At 45.5% G+C, this 10849-nt stretch overlaps 1 protein-coding gene and 1 non-coding gene across 3 annotated transcripts in view; one reads left to right on the top strand and one right to left on the bottom strand.

Annotated features, from left to right (window-relative positions):
- Window positions 1-959: 959 nt before the first annotated feature.
- The window catches only part of MAPK8 (mitogen-activated protein kinase 8), a 53007-nt gene continuing 43117 nt past the window's right edge, over window positions 960-10849 (top strand). Inside the window, exon 1 of one of the 2 annotated variants that reach the window (XM_061459258.1) lies at window positions 960-1046. The gene's annotated coding sequence lies outside the window, so the exon portion shown is untranslated. Of the gene's footprint in view, window positions 1060-10849 lie in introns of both variants that reach the window. The other variant, XM_061459259.1, reaches the window with a different exon arrangement.
- TRNAR-CCU (transfer RNA arginine (anticodon CCU)) lies at window positions 7027-7099 on the bottom strand. Its single transcript has one exon. It is a non-coding gene; the product is annotated as a tRNA-Arg (tRNA).

Here is a 10849-nt window from a genome sequence, read left to right as displayed (position 1 = left end):
TTAGAGTAAACATTACTGAGCAACAACTAAAAACATCGGTGTTATCAGTGCTGTTCCCAGGCTGAAAGTCAAAAAACACAGCACTGCACCAGCTACTAAGAAGAAGAAAAATGACTGCTACTGCTGAACTTAGGACAGTGTGGAATGTCCATATTAATAGTGCCCTGTGCCTAACTGGCAGATTTTATATATTGTTAAGTATTGCTCAAAAGGCTTATTTTACATAGTAAAAATATAAAAAGGCTTGCTTCAACCATATTAATATGGCTTCAAGGCACGGAGGGGCCTCCTTTTGTCTCTAAGCAGGGATATTCCTGGGGGAAAAAGGGGGGGGGGGGGGAAAGGATGGTATACAAAACATCAAAAAACAAAGGAGAGAATATACTCATGTCAGGTGCCAAGAGCCAAGGGCAATGGTAATGAGTAACTCCAAATCCCACAAAAGGCACTGAAGATTTAGAGGAAAAACAGAGCCAAAACAGATACAGAACAAGAAAACATTACAATACTCCAGACGCCCAATAATGAGATAAAGTGCTGCCATGCCAGGCATGCAAAGGGAAGCCTGGAGCTGCCAAGGCCGTGAAAGATGTCTAGGAGCAGCAGAAAAACTGATGCCAGAGCGCGACGGTTGGGTGCCAAAGCACTGGCGTACAGCAGGAAGGCAGACCTGAAAAACGCGATGTTTTAATGAAAGCCCCAGCAGGAAGGGAGGTCTGGCTCAGGGGCGTCATTCAAGAAAGGAACTGCTCCGCGGGAAAGGGTGTGGAAGAGACAGAGATGAGCTGGTGCCAAGCAGGGATTCACGGGCAGCCGGGGCCGCGCAGCCCCCGCAAGGACCAGGTCGGGGCCGCGGGACGAGGCAAGGCTGCGGTGAAAGGCAGCGCGAGCGCCGGATTGAGAGCAGGAGCGGGCACCGGTAGCGGCAGCCCTGAGCCGGGACCGGGGCGGGGCAAGGCGAGCGGAGGGGGCGGGCAGCCGCAGCGGGCGGGCGGAGCGCGGTGCGTGTGCGCGGCCCGGCCCCGGCTCATTACTCAGCGACCGAGGTAGGCGGCGGCGGTGAGTGTTGTGGGGCTGTGGTCCCGCTGAAGCGGTGGGAGTGTGGGGGGGGGAGCGCAGCTGAGCCAGGGAGTGGCCGTGTACGGTGTCCTATTGTACAGCATGGCACCGTTCCGTGTGGCATGGTACGGTACGCGGGCTAGCGGCCGCGCTGCGGGGGCCGGGCCCGGTGTCGTAGGTTTTGTTTATGTTTTCGATGGGGCAGCAGTAGGGAGGCAGCTGGGGCCGGCCTGTGCACTTTCCCGGAAGCGGGCGGCGGTGGGGGGGTTCTCCGGTCTGGTGACCTTCCCTGTCTGCTGGGCTGGAGGTGTCTCGCTGGATAATGGCGGGGACCTCTTTGTTGGTGTGGCAGGAGGGGCAGGAGGCTCGGCGCGGGGCTCCTCCTCCTCCTGCGGGGAGCGGGGGTACCGGGGCAGGCCGGGCTCTCGTTCGGCCTCCGAGGAGGGAAGGGTCTGCGGGCCAGGGGTCGGAATGCTGCTCTGGGAGTGAGCGAGCCACCTCTGCGGCCAACTTCCATGACCTTGCTCCTGGAAATGCCCCTCTGGGCAAAAATACCTCTCTGGAATAATATAACTGCTCCAGATAATAGGTGCTTGGCAGGGGGGAGTGCAGCAGTGTCTTTCATTTGTTTGCCTTTTAATTCTTACATTTTGGGGGGAAAGGAGTGAGCTGTTTCTTTGCAGAGAATTTCTTTTTCTCTGGTTTCTCTGTGTTCCTATATTCAGTTTTGCTCCCACAAACAGTTTTGCCGTTTTATCTGTAGTGGTTCCTGAGTTTGACCTGAGTGCCACTAATAATAACCTCCAAATGTAAATCCCACTTGATTTGTTCCCACTCACTATCCCCCCAGCTACAGTAATGGTTTAGAGTGTATAGCATGTTGGAATATTGATGTTGTTCAGAACAGGTGAGCTGAAGCCTTTCAGACAATAAAAAAATCCTACACGCTTTGGCCTGTCTGATAATATAAACACGAAGGGTGTTAGGCTTGTTAGGGGAAGGAAGGTATTACTTGCCGTAGGGCATGTGCATGTGGAATTGAGCAAGCTTACTGGCTGCAACTGGGTTTTACTTACAGGTGTGGAGACTTAACCAGTGGTTGTCTCACCTGTTCTCACTTCGGCCAAAATAGTATGAAACCTCAATGTATTTGCAGATATATCAGAATATTAGGTAACTTGAAAATGGTTTAAACTGTAACATAAAAAGAAACTGAGCCTAACCTAGTTAAAGATACTGTCAGAGTGAGCTCACTGACTTACGTGAACATTGCTTGTATATAATGAAGGAAAACTCTTAATTCTTCAAATAATAGTTAACAAAAATATGTTGAATATCAAATAGTCCCCTGCTTTCATCTCAGTCTGTGGGGGTAGCCATCTTGTCTTTCTTCCCTACTTGGTTCAAAGATGCGTAACATAGACTAGCTTGGTAGTAGGATGCAGGTATGGAGTTCTGCAGAGTGGGTGATGCCAGTACAGGACCAGACAAATTGCAACTGCCTGATGGGTATTGAGTTTGAAGGGCCAGCTGGCCAGAAGTATATTCAGAGAAGGGAGAGAGAAACATATGCTGAACAGGACTAACCCACAGTTGCGGAGGGTGTGTGAAGTTGTTTTGTCATCAGTCTGGAAAAGGAATTTTAATGTATCTTCCTGTCCTCCAGTGCAGAAGTTCCCAACCTTTTTGGACCGTTGGCTTGTATAAGCATTCAAAGTAATCTTGTGGGTTACCGTATACTTCATGGAGGCTTCTGGGTCAGAAACAGTAAAATGATCTAATACAGTTTTGAGTCCTGAAGGTTTGGACTGCTTGTTCTAGACAGAAGCAGAGGTGCCTTTTGTATATGTGTTTTGTGCTTTTAGCTTTTAATCCTTCGGGGATCTTTAGGGACCAAGGCCTCTGGCTTTTAGGGGCACAGATGTAACCCTCTTTGCAAAGGCTTTAGGTAAACTTGTTATATTGATGAATTGTTATGCAAACGTTAGGGAATAAACAAGTGTTTAAAGATTTTGACAACAATTTATTTTCTGGCTGCTACTTACTTGAAATGAATTAATGAGTTTATTTCATGTTTTGTTTATTTTTTTTAAACCATGAGCTAATGGGATAGTATTTGAGATTATAATGCTACCTGGTTATTTCTTCACTGTAGATGTGGTTTCTGGTTTCTTTCATCCTTCACAACTAAATTGTTTGAGTGCTTATTGTTTAAAAGATGCATGGAAAGTATGTGCTCAGCTCTTTATTTCTGAGGATTGATCCAGTGTTCTGGACAAATAAAAATGTCCTTGATGGTCTACATAGTGTACTGTTTCTTAAACTTAATTTCCCACTCACCCCCATTGGAGGGGAGAAAGTGCTCTGTGTGTATACAGTTTTACTAGGTATTTTTGTTCATTGCTGTATCCCTTTAGAAATTGGACTAATATAGTTTCGATCCTATTTTTTATTAATAAAAATGTATTTTATTGGGGTGAGTGTTTCCTTTAAAAAAAACCTTAGTCCTTAACTCAAAACGTGCAGAAACAGGCTTCTGTTTATGTTGCTGAAAGATCTCTTGGCTTTTGAAAGCACTTTAAAAATCCAGTTGAGACTACTTATGCTGTTTGCCTGCTGTGACATTCACGCAGTTTGGACATGGATTCTACAAAACACTTTTTACTGTGGTTTGATAATCTAAACATGTAGTTTTCAAATCTCTCAAGAATCCTCTTGTGAAATTCCATCTCCATTTAAACCTTTCAATTTGATAAAGGCTCTTTCTGGCTGTCCTTGTGAAAAGATGAGCTATATTTAGAGAGGCATTTGTTGCTCCATTACAAGGTGTATTTGCATAAAAATACAGAACTTGCATATATTGTTCTTAACAGTGGCTGTAGTGTTGTTAGTGAAAGATACTTGGTTGATAAAGTCCTTGAGTTTTCAGAGCAATCATAAGGATTTATATTTCTATAACATCACACCATAGTTTCATGTTCATTGTCTACCTTGCTTAAGCAATTTCTCGTACCTGCTATTCCTTACCAGCTGGTGTGTGGCAAAATAGATCACGGAGCTAACTGATCCAGCTGGAAAGATCTTCCTCTTGGACTGTTTTTCAGCCTGATTAATTCCCTTATGTGTCTAACAAACAGCTATTCCATTGACAGGTTGGAAGACAAGGAAGCTGCTTAGGTGGGGATTCTTATCAGTCATACACATGCACAAAAGTATTTACAAATCAAGTAGTAGTTGCTTGAAGACTAAAATGATGGATGTGGGCAAACCTCTTCTGTGTTGAGAAGTGCTTGTTTAAAGATCTGTTTTGCAGACTTTGTATTCTGCTGCTGTTACTGAAAAGCATTCTGAACAAGATTTTCATTTTGGTTTCTTGAATGCACTGTAGAGCCCAAAATTAATGGGGGGATGTGGGCATGAGGACCCACTTGTAATGAATGTTGATATAGAAGTTACATGTTACTAACTTCGTCAGGAAGGACATCCTCTTGCACACCTAACTATTGTTTCAAGGCATGTGTGTAGTATCAACAGGGGTCCTAAAATAAAACAATCTGGAACTTTCTGGACTTGAGGTAGGGGGCTGGTGCAGAAGATGCATCCTCACAGTGCTGAGAACTGTGTTTTCCTGCTTTCTTTAAATGCTATGTTTGTGAAGAAAAAATATGAACTATTTTAGGACTGTATTTTACATGTAGGAATGCATCTTTTGTGACACTTCAGAAATACGTAGCATTTATCTTTTTAGTTATTCTGGTTGGTAGGGGTAGCATTTAATTCAGCTTTCAAAATTTCTCTTACTAAGCTGGGAAAAGCTATAGTATATCTCACAAATGCATGAAGTCTTCAGGGAAGAAAAGCTTGAAATACCTACTCTTCTGTCCTGACTCTTACTCAAAATAAGGGACTGCAGATGTAGGTCATTGTCGTGGTTTAAACCCTAGCCAGACAGCTTGTTCACTCACTCCCAGCGAGTGGTGCCAGACTGAGAGCAATCGAGGGCCCCCCTCCCCTGGGGCTCTTCCCTTCCCCATTCCCGGAGGAACAGGGATGAGGATCGAAAGAGTGCAACTCCTACGGGTTGAGACAAGAACAGTCCAGCAACCAATGTACAACACAAATCACCACCGCTACTACCAACTACAACAATGATAAGGGAAAATAACAAGGGAAGAGAATACGATACCACTGGCCAAGAAACGAGCCCCACCCAGAAGCCCTTGTCCTTCCGGGTAACTCCCAGTTACCCCTCACCCCGGGCATGACGTGCTGTGGTATGGAATACCTCCCCGGCTAGCCTGGGTCAGGTGCCCCGTCTCTGCTTCCTCACGGCTTCCCCTCCTCCCTGGCAGAGCATAAGCCTCACAAAGTCCTTGGTCAGGGTAAACATCACTTGGCAACAACTGAAAACATCGGTATCACCAGCACTGTTCCCAGGCTGGAAGTCAAAACACAGCACTGCACCAGCTACCATGAAGGAGAAACATGACTGCTACTGCTGAACCCAGGACATTATCCACCCCTTATTCCATACCATTCATGTCATGCTCAAATCCCACATTTTCAGTACACCATCGCTCTCCCACATATATACTTCCATATACACACAGACCAAGAGAAAAAGATCATTTTCTTAGTGCATGGACCAATCCCTATAATGCTGCCGAGTCCATTCGGTTCATGATGTCAGGTTCCATCTCTTGTAACAATCTTTCAGGGCAGGAAAGGCTGTGTGCAGTATTGGATCGTTGCCTGCTGATGCTGGTCGTTCCTTTACTGCGGAACTCATCCAGTTCTATCAAAGTTCATTCTCTGTTGGGATGATGGCTGGAGGGAAGTCAGGGGCAGTTGCTGGTGACCTGGAGACATCTAGTTGATGAGCTGTAAAAGTATTACACAGCAGGCAACAGCATACAATTGAGTTCACTGGCTGTTTTCCCCTAAAATCAAATCCCCTTGAGGTATACATCGGACTTCCCCATCTTCCCGTATTACCCACCAAGTATATCCAGGTCCCTGAGCAAAAGCAATCCCACGAGTGGGTTTGCCTTTACCTGAAGCAGGAATAACCCAGACTGTCTTCCCCAGCAAATTCTTCATATGCACCACGGGAACTTTGTCCCCCTCTACAATATGTAAAAGTTCCGACTGGGCTGGGCTGGCCCTGTTGGCAGATCCTCTGGTGTTGACCAACCAGGTGGCCTTTGGTAAGTGTGTATCCCAATGCTTGAAAGTTCCCCCACCCATTGCTCTCAGTGTAGTTTTTAACAGCCCATTGTACCGTTCGATTTTCCCAGAGGCTGGTGCATGGTAGGGGATGTGATATACCCACTCAATGCCATGCTCTTTGGCCCAAACATCTATAAGGTTATTCCGGAAATGAATCCCGTTGTCTGACTCAGTTCTCTCTGGGGTGCCGTGTTGCCACAAAATCTGTTTCTCGAGGCCCAGGATAGTGTTCCGGGCAGTGGCATGGGGCACAGCTATGTTTCCAGCCACCCGGTGGTTGCTTCCACCATGGTAAGCACATGGTGCTTGACTTGGCGGGATGTCGGCAGTTGATATAGTCAGTCTGCCAGGCCTCCCCATATTTATACTTCAACCATCGTCCTCCATACCAAAGAGGCTTTAACCGCTTGGCTTGTTTAATTGCAGCACGTTTCACACTCATGAATAACCTGGGCAATAGTGTCCATTGTTAAGTCCACCTCTCAATAACGAGCCCATCTATACGTTGCATCTCTGCCCTGATGGCCTGAAGTGTCATGGGCCCACTGGGCCAAAAACAGTTCATCTTTATGTTGCCAATCTAAGTCACTTCAATTTTAGCCGCTTTATCCACTTGTTGGTTGTTCTGGTGTTCCTCAGTGGCCCGACTCTTGGGTACATGGGCATCTACATCACGTACCTTCACCAGGTTCTGCACCCAGGCAGCAATATCTTTCCACAGTGCAGCATTGCTGCGACCACCCCAGATGGGACTCGAACCCACAATCCCTGGCTTAGGAGGCCAGTGCCTTATCCATTACGCCACTGGGGCTGCCATGCTGTTCATTGCAGCCAAAGTTTGAGTAGCGACTGTACTTGTCACTGGGGGTGGTGAAGCTGCTGTGCCTGGAGCTGGAGTAGCTGCACTGACTGTTGCTTTGCCCTCAGATCCGCTGACATTCTTTTCCTTTTGAAGGTGCTGGATAGTGTTGAACAAGGCCCTGTAAGCATAGGCCAAGCCCCAGCACGTTGCCGTGATTTGTCCATCTCTGGTATGGCCAGAATGACCACACACCTCATTTAAGTGTTTTACTAATTCTTCTGGATTTTGCAGTTGTTCGGTAGTGAAATTCCAAAGTACTGGAGGGGCCCACTGACCTAGATACTTGCCCATACTATCCCACACACCCTGCCACTCATGGCTGTCCAGCCTCACGGAAAATCTCTCGGTCCTCCTACATCGTCATTTGACCCCAGACAAGACCCAAACCTGACTCTGCTTAACTCTTGAAATCAGCAGTGGGCAAAACACACTCTGTATGCGTGTTAGCATGGTGATTCCCATCACCATCAGCAAACAAGTCTCAACAGCATTAAAAGGCCATTCAAAAAATTCAAAACTCTCAAATGTAAATGGTCTGGGGGGACGACTAGGAGGGTAAAAGGATGTCTCCTTCACAGGTTGAGCACCTGAGAAGGAGAAAAAGATGTGTAATTGCTAAGCACTTCTATTACATATCTCCCAAAGTATAAAGGTGGTGACCACACTGGGAACATAAGCCAGATCAGTTTCATGATCAATGATTCTATTGTATTACAAGTCATTACCATAAAGTACAATGGGACAAAAACCTTAGCCCAAGCCCCACACTTGAAAAACACTAATACAGCAAATACCAGATGGAAGTAAGATACGATATACTGAAACTGTGAGATCAAGAGGAACAACCTTGAGAGCCGATAAATCAGCATTGTGACGAGTGACTATTAATCCAGTCAGATCTATCATTATCTCAACCCCTCATGCCCCACGTTGGGTGCCAAAAAGAACTCTCGTGGTTTAAACCCTAGCCAGACAGCTTGTTCACTCACTCCCAGTGAGTGTTGCTGGGCTGAGAGCAATCGAGGGCCCCCCTCCCCTGGGGCTCTCCCCTTCCCCATTCCCGGAGGAACGGGGAGGAGGATTGAAAGAGTGCAACTCCTACGGGTTGAGACAAGAACAGTCCAGCAACCAATGTACAACACAAATCACCACTGCTACTGCCAACTACAACAATGATAAGGGAAAATAACAAGGGAAGAGAATACGATACCACTGGCCAAGAAACGAGCCCCACCCAGAAGCCCTTGTCCTTCCGGGTAACTCCCAGTTACCCCTCACCCCGGGCATGACGTGCTGTGGTATGGAATACCTCCCTGGATAGCCTGGGTCAGGTGCCCCGTCTCTGCTTCCTCACGGCTTCCCCTCCTCACGGCTTCCCCTTCTCCCTGGCAGAGCATGAGCCTCACAAAGTCCTTGGTCAGGGTAAACATCACTTGGCAACAACTGAAAACATCGGTATCACCAGCACTGTTCCCAGGCTGGAAGTCAAAACACAGCACTGCACCAGCTACCATGAAGGAGAAACATGACTGCTACTGCTGAACCCAGGACAGTCATTGATGAGCTTCCCAAGTTGTTTGTATTTACCAAATACTTAGTGGAATTTTATTAGTAGCATTCATCTGTACAAATAACCATACAAAAATGTTTTTAAGAAATGTGCTGCCTTGGAACTTGAAGATGTTGGTGAGAAATTTATAATAACTTTGTGATGGATGGAATATGTTGCCAAGACATCGACTTGAAATTTACAAGCAATAAGTGTAGATGTGCATGAGATCTTTAATTAAAGAAAATTAATATTTGAAGAATTAAGTCACAGAAAACAAAATCAGAAAGACCCAGAACTACTGGATACTTTAAAGGTGTAACTTAAGATTTCCTTGCTGCGGACTTTGATGTGTGAGCTCAAAGAGCACACCAAGCACATGGTAGCAGGCCTCCTTTCCTGAGCTGTAAGACTACCATTCTCTGTAGCATAAGGAACACTCCAACTTATCATATAGCTGACAATGCATAGCAGTTTGCTTCTGCTATAGATTTTACAAAGCCTTTAGGTGAGAGCTCCTCCAGGTGAGACTGGATCTGACTGCATCAGATGCTGAGAAAGAGATCCATTAGTGATTTTGAATCAGACCAGCGTGGAGAGCTGCCCAACCAGCTGTTTGTATAGTACCATTACCCTGATTTACTTATTCCGTAAAATAGTTTTGTAAGGGTTTCTAAGGCCTTCGTTTTCTTAGATTTGTGTGAGGAAAAGATAATTTTGGTGTACCAGGCTTCTAATTAATAGCAACACATTTCTTCTTAATGTCAGATGCTTTTTTCCTCAAAGTGATTAGAAACTAATTTTTAGTTCTTTTTCTGTCCAAATTGGTTGCCTGTAAGCTTCATTCTAAATAAACCTCTTAGTTGCTGCCCATATTGTCACTTCTGTTGTTGGATAAATGCTGCTTGATATGTGAACAGACGGGATGCTTATTAAATCATTCTCAGTTGGATATTGTAGACTAATACTAAAATGGTGACTGCAGAAAATACACTTTCACTTAATGGTCACTTTATTGCAAACAAAGCAAATACTGTACTGTATGTGCTCATGTGTGTATACTCTTAAGGAGGGAAAACACTAATTCTACAGAGCTGCTGGAAAGCGTATTCACTAATTACTGATTTTGAGTATTTAAAAAAAAAAACCAAACCTTAGTCTGCTGAACAAAACCTGCAGTGTCTCTAGTCTGGTGTTTTTATTGTAAAGTAAGAAGAATGAACATTATGTATCATGTTTCTTATTGCGATCTCAAAGTCATGGAAATACCATATGTGTGTTCCTGTGTGTGAAGGTGCATGAAATGAAAATGCTTCTGCTGCTGTCAGTTGCTAGGAACTGCTGACTAGGCAGCAACTCTTGCAGAAGAGGACCTGGGGCTCCTGATGTGTGAGAAGCTAGCAGAAGTCAGCAGTGGGCCTCTGTAGTCTTCAAGGCTAATTTACTGGGCTGCATTGGCAAGAACCTGGCTGGCAAGTACAGGGAAGGGACTGTTCACATTTGTGGGGCAGCCTCCCACCTGCAATGCTGTGCAGTAGATCACGTATATACATGCCCTGCATGAGAGAGGCAGACTGGAGGGAGTCTAGCACTGGGTTGCTCAGATTGTTGGGGGCTGGAGCACCTGAGGGTGAGGAGGAGGTACTGGGTCTGCAACTCTGAGGAAGAGAATGCTAAGAGAGAACGTAATTGTTCTGCTTAACCATCTTTAAGCAAGGCATTACAGAGATGATAGCAATGCATCTCAGTGGCTTTCCTCTCAGAAGCGTATGGTGAAAAAATGAATCAATATGGTCACAAGACATAAGAATGGAAATTTCTGTAGGTCATGAAGGGGATGTCATGTTGCATGGGAGTGGGTGAGTGCTGCATCAGGAGTCCAGAGGGGCCATGTGCTCACCATCTGTGGAGACTTTTGACTGGACAAGGTCCAGAGCAGCCTGATAGGAATACAAATGTGAAGTTTGCCTGTTTTGAGCAGGTAGATGACCTCCAGAGGCTGCTTTCAAGCCCCATTATGATTTTACTCTTTACAGTTTTTTTTTTAAATTTTATTTTCAAAGTAGCTTGAGGAAGTTTGCAAAACAAAGGCAGAGTGATGTAGATAACAAGGCTGCTCAGAACATTATTAGAAGCTGTGGAGGTAAAAG

This window comes from Pezoporus flaviventris, unplaced genomic scaffold (genome assembly GCF_033815535.1).
Source record: "Pezoporus flaviventris isolate CSIRO_AGI_PZ_B2104156 unplaced genomic scaffold, CSIRO_AGI_Pfla_v1 ptg000029l, whole genome shotgun sequence".
In the NCBI taxonomy this organism is placed as follows: Eukaryota; Metazoa; Chordata; class Aves; order Psittaciformes; family Psittacidae; genus Pezoporus; species Pezoporus flaviventris.
Note: the sequence above shows the minus strand (reverse complement) of the source record. Positions and strands in the feature narration are given on the sequence as shown.